The following is a 6089-nucleotide window of genomic DNA, read 5'->3' as shown; positions in this document are numbered from 1 at the left end:
GTATAAAAATATTGGTTCTCCAGGAAATTAGGTGGAAGAGTAGTGACATAATGGATGCAGGAAATTTCAGTATCTTCTATAGTGGTGGGAGGATGATTACCTTTGGAACAGCTTTTGTGGTCGCTAAAGAACTCAAACATGTGGTGATGTACTTCCAACCAATCAATGAATGGATGTCCATATTAAGCTTAAGGTGAAAATGTTTCAACATTACAATGATAAATGCACATTCACCCACAGAGGAGACAGATGAACAACAAAAGGACGAGTTTTACAGCAAGGTAGATCAACTGTATGATCAGGCTCCCAAACATGATGTCAAGATATTAATAGGAGACGTGAATGAAAAAATAGGAAAAGAAGAGGCTTTTCAGCCAACCATAGAAAAACGTACCCTCCATTAAATATCAAACGACAATGGACTTAGGGCTGTAGATTTTGCTCTAAGCAAAAGCATGACTGTCGGCAGTACATGTTTCCCACATAAAAAGATACACAAAGAAATTTGTATTTCACCAGATGGACAAACCAGATTCAGATAGACCATATATTGATCGAGCGGAGACAGGGATCGGACATAATGAATGATGTTAGAAGCCAACGTGGAGCTGACTGCAATTCAGACCACCATCTAGTGAGAATTAAATATAGACAAAGGATCTCACTATTGAGTAAACAAAAAGGCCAAAAACAAAAGAGGTTTTACATTAAGAAACTGAAGTTAGAAGAAATATGGAGAGCATATCAGATAAACATTGAAGAGAGGATTAAGAATGAGACTAACACATCAAATGAACTTATAGATGTAATGTGGAAACGATGTAAGACTGCAATCCTCGAGGCAGCTGGAGGGGTTTTAGGACATGAACGGGCTCAAAGAAAGGAAGATTCGTTTGACGAAGAATGTATGAGAAGAACTGAGGAATGTAATATAGCACAAATGAAATTGTTGCAGAGAAGAACTCGAGCAAATCTGAATGAATATAATGAAAAGCGCTGTAAAGTGAATAGGGTCTGCAGACAGAAGAATAGAGCACGAGAAAAGAAAAAACTGGGAGAAATTGAACAGCTAGGAGAAGAGAAGCAAAGTCGTGAAATGTACCAAAAGATGAAAGAAGGAAAGACCAGGTTCCAAGCCAGAACAAATACGTGTAGGAACGAAGAAGGGGATGTGATAGGGGAGAGTAATAAAATACTTGAAAGGTGGGCAGAATACTTCCAAGAGTTACTGAACCCAGAAGTAGAATCGTTAGAACGAGAAGAACAGGTGGGACTAACTTACTATGGACCAGAGGTTTTAACACCAGAACCTACACTGAGGGAAGTGATGCAAGCCATGAAGACCTTAAAAAACAAAGCACCTGGAGAAGATCAGATCCAGGCCGAACTTCTTAAGTATGATGGGGAAATGCTGTGGAAAACAATTCATAAAATAATACTGAATATCTGGCAAGCGGAGAGCATGCCAAAGGAGTGGAAAACAGCTATAATATGCCCCATACATAAAAACTGCCAGAACTATCGAGGAATCTCCCTACTAAATGCTACATATAAAGTTTTCTCCAAGATTCTAACTAGCAAGCTTACTCCATATGTGGAAGAGGGAGTTGAAGACTATCAGAGTGGCTTTAGAAGAAATAGGTCAGCAACTGACCAGATATTCATATTGCGCATACTACTTGAAAAATGTTACGAACATCAAATTAACATATAGCAGCTTTATGTCGACTTTAAACAAGCCTATGATAGCATCTCAAGAGTGACATTGCAGAATGTAATGGAAGAGGCTTGAATACCTAAGAAGCTCATTAAACTTTCTATAATGACCCTCAGCGAAACCAACTGTAAAGTAAAAATACAGGGCGAAATATCCAGAGAAGTGGAAGTGAAGAAGGGACTTAGACAGGGTGACAATATCTCCTCATTGCTATTCAACCTTTGCCTAGAAAAAGTCGTAAGTCAGACAGAGTTAAATAAAGGAGGAGCCTTCTTAAATCGTTCACTACAGTACCCAGCCTATACTGACGATGTGGCATTACTCGCAAGAAACACTGCTGTGCTAGGCAAAGCCTATCAACAACTGCAGAAAGGTGCAAGGGAACTTGGCCTGACAGTCTACATCGAAAAGAACAAGTATATGGCAATGACCAACCAACAAAACCTACCAAATCTCAGGATAGCCGACAGGGAGTTTGAAAGGGTGAGAGACTTCAAGTACCTTGGGTCGACTATCACTGAGACAAATGACATTGGCAGTGAGGTGAAAGCCAGAATAGCAGCAGGTAACAGATGCTACTTTACCGCATTATCCATGCTTAGGAGTTCGCTTCTATCACGAAAATCCAAAATCCTCATTTACAAAACAATTATAAGACCAGTTGTTATCTATGGTGCCAAAAGGTTGACCATGACTGTTAGTGAGGAAAGGATCCTTAGCATATGGGAGACAAAGGTGCTACGTAAAATATATGGCCCAGTATATGAACAAGAAGGTTGGTGCATTCGTACGAATACAGAACTACAACATCTTTTTGAAGAACCTGACATTGTTACTACCATTAAAATAAGAAGACTGCGGTGGGCAGGGCACGTGGTCAGAATGGAAGAAGATGGAGCATGTAAGAGGATTTTTGATGGCAAAGCTGGAGGCAGCACAACTAAAAAGTTAGGATGCATTCAACATTTTTGGACAGAGCCACCAACGACAGTTCTCTGAGTAGAGAACTAGTACTGCAGCAGTAAGGCAGAATGCGGCATCAGGTCCGTCGCGTCGGAGATGAACCAAGTCGGTGATATGTCTCCTCATTGATTAAAACACCATAGCATCAGTGTGAAGCTGGAATTCCACTGACTGGTTTCTCAGCTCAAGTCCATTGGGAGCTATCATCATGGCAAGCAAGCTGCCTGCTCTGTAGCTATGATGATGTAGAAATTTGGAAATTTGTGGTAAGGACTATGGGACCAAACTGTTGAGATCATCGGTCCTTAGGCTTATACACTAATTAATCTAATTTAACCTAACTTACGCTAAGAACAATACACACACCCATGCCCGAAGGAGGACTCGAACCTCCGATGGGGGTGGGGTTGGGGGGGGGGGGGAGCCACGCGAACCGTGACCAGACGCCCATGACCGCGCGGCTACCCCGCGCAGCAATTATGTAGGCTGTTTGATGTTGCAGGTAAGCCACTGATATACTCCTGTGGTGAATTTATCCGTAAACAGATTACTCCCGATAGGAACAAGTGAATTTAGTTACAAGTGTTGCAAAACAGCTACCTTAATGAACTGAATTTGTTAAACAGGACTGGCTCCAGCATAATGTCTTGAATACATGGGGGCTGTAACTCACAAGATGATAAAAAAAAGAGTGTTCATCAGATTACTGACTGAACCAACGGTTGCTATAAAAATCTAGTTATTACAATTCTTTTATTACAGTTCCTTGTAGATTTCAAGTTAAACACAAGTGCAGAAAAACTGTAGCGTTTATGAAGTACTAAGAGAGGTTACAATGAGACTAAAGTAGCAGCATCTTGGCGAAGATCGGGTAATGAGTCTAAGGTGAATTCGTTATGGTCAGCACAATATTTGAGGAAACAGCTGAGTTTACAGAAGTCGCACGGTGACAACTGAACATTAATCAGAGAGAAAAGAAAGAAATACAGAAAAAAATCATGCATGCTATCAGTATATTTATTTAGCATATCTTGAGCTTGCGATTGCTAATGAAAATACTTGAATTAAAAATGGGAAAGACCTAACACCACTCTGAGGTCATCGTGTGCCCCCATACAACTCGGTTAGCGAACGTTGCAGTTGCTCGCTATGCTTAATCACTTACCGGTGCACAACAGTGGCCGCTGTAGTAGCTGTAGAATTCCAAGTCGCCTGGCCTGCACCGAAGGCGCCTCTGTGTCGTTCAGAATGATCACTTAACAACTGACAGTGTTCACGACCCTTATACAACTTACCAAGCCTCGTAACAACACTAAACACGAACAACACTAATGCATTCTTGTGACCGTTCTACTTGTAACAGAGAATTGAAAGTCTAATCAACGAGAAACCTGCCGATAGTGTGAATGTGTACGAAATTACATTGACATCCCTCCATGTTTTCTCGGTGCTTCACTTATTTTGTCAGAGAGTGTATTAACGTGACTTCAGTAAACTGTAAACAATATTTACGTAAACTAATTCTACTTGTAACTTTCACAGCAATAACAACTGTGATTAGTTAGAGGTACGTGATTCAAAAATATAAGCATGCCAAAATCTGCAAGTCAATACTCCTGATTTGAAACAATGTTTCATTTCGTTTTAAAATTAAAAATTACTATCATGCTACTGTATTATTCTAGCTAAGGAACCCGTAGAGGCAATATCTCACTACGATATATGTCTCATCATTGTCCAGAATCTTTGTAAGACCTGCAAAACATTGTGTTCTTTAAATGTTTAGTAACGAACCCATGTGGTGCACCGTAGTGGCATATAGCGAATGTACTCCTTCAATTATGGAGTAAGTACAGTTCCTACATACACTTAGAGATGTTTATAGCACCTTCTGTGCTGTGAATTAATGTTAATGTGTCTTCACCAGTACAAGTACATAATTCTTGCCACAGAGCTGTCTGACAAACAGATAGTTCAAGTGCATTTCACAAGTAAATTTCACGATGTGACAGAAATTCACCTGATGAAGATGGTGATTATGACAGGACAACTGCAATTAAAAATAAAAATAAATGAAGGGGGTCAGTAAATTGATGAATTTTTAATGCATTATCTAATGAATAGTAACGCTCGACAAAACATTTCATTTGGGGAAAGTATTTCAAATGTGAAATTTTCAATATACACACGCCCTTACAATTTGCTTCTTCTGTAATAAAGACTTCTTTTTCTGTAGTATTTCTTTCGTAAACTCGACAGAAGGGAGACAGCCTCTCCTTTAAAGCAGTTGAATTTTGTATTCGTGTATCACTAATCTCTTTTCTATGTCATAGATAATTAACTTCAGAGTACTGTGCTCAACACATTCGCGAATGACAGAATTCTACGGCCCGTGATAGATATAGTTTTCACTGGTGAGCTGTCTCACAGTTGAGTTTTCCCTTTTATATTAGCGGTTTCCTTAAACTTATGAAACTATGAATTCATTAGAATTCAAAACTACATCTTACTGCGCGTTAAAGGCAAAATAACGACACTCTTATGACCAATGACCATAATCCGAGTTTACGGAAGATTCTACAGGCTATTTTTCTTTCCTTAGTAACTTTTTTATTGAGTAGGTAGTAAATTTCGTACTGATATTGTTTAGTGCGTATATCGTTTAGAATTTGTGTCTGACCAACGACTTTCTATAACGAGTTCGTTGTCGTAAGAAACTAAAGTCCCAGAGATATATCTTTCAGGCGTAGTGTGTGTGGATTTACAGAAGCAAGCCCTTGGGTGGAAATATCTGACAAAGTTTGGCGAAGTCGCCAGGAAGAGAGTGGTCTCGTTAAAGAAGCGGCTGGGTCTGGGCACGTCCTATAGCGAGGCGTAATCGCTTCCCTCGGGGTCGCGTTGAGCGATTAAGGTTGACCTCCCTGGGGACCGAGGAAGTCGGCCGAGTGACGTCAGAGGGAGTTAGCCCAGGGCTCCAGGAAGCGACAGTCGGCTGTCCGCGTGCGCCGCAAGGCTGGCAACTCGCGCGCGTCACTTTCTCTCTCGTGGTCGTCCGGTCTCGTACTCACCACAGAGTAACGTCGTAAAATACGGGAAACTCATAAACGGGTAGAAACTAAAATAAATTCATCCATTTGGGGTAGGCTGCTCCCTACGGAACAAACGGTTCTTTGCAGTACACAGAGAAACTTCTACTGGAAGTGTGATTCAGATGGAAACCACAACGAGCGACAATTCAGGTTTCATGTTAGTGTAGTACCATAATTGGAAGATGGTTCAGATGGCTCTAAGCACTATGGGACTTAACATCACAGGTCATCAGTACCCTAGACTTGTTGTTTGTTGTTTTGGTCTTTAGTTGAGAGACTGGTTTGATGCAGCTCTCCATGCTACTCTATCCTGCGCAAGC

The sequence above is a fragment of the Schistocerca nitens genome, chromosome 8 (assembly GCF_023898315.1).
Source record: "Schistocerca nitens isolate TAMUIC-IGC-003100 chromosome 8, iqSchNite1.1, whole genome shotgun sequence".
Lineage (NCBI taxonomy): Eukaryota > Metazoa > Arthropoda > Insecta > Orthoptera > Acrididae > Schistocerca > Schistocerca nitens.
This window is presented reverse-complemented; position numbering follows the sequence as displayed.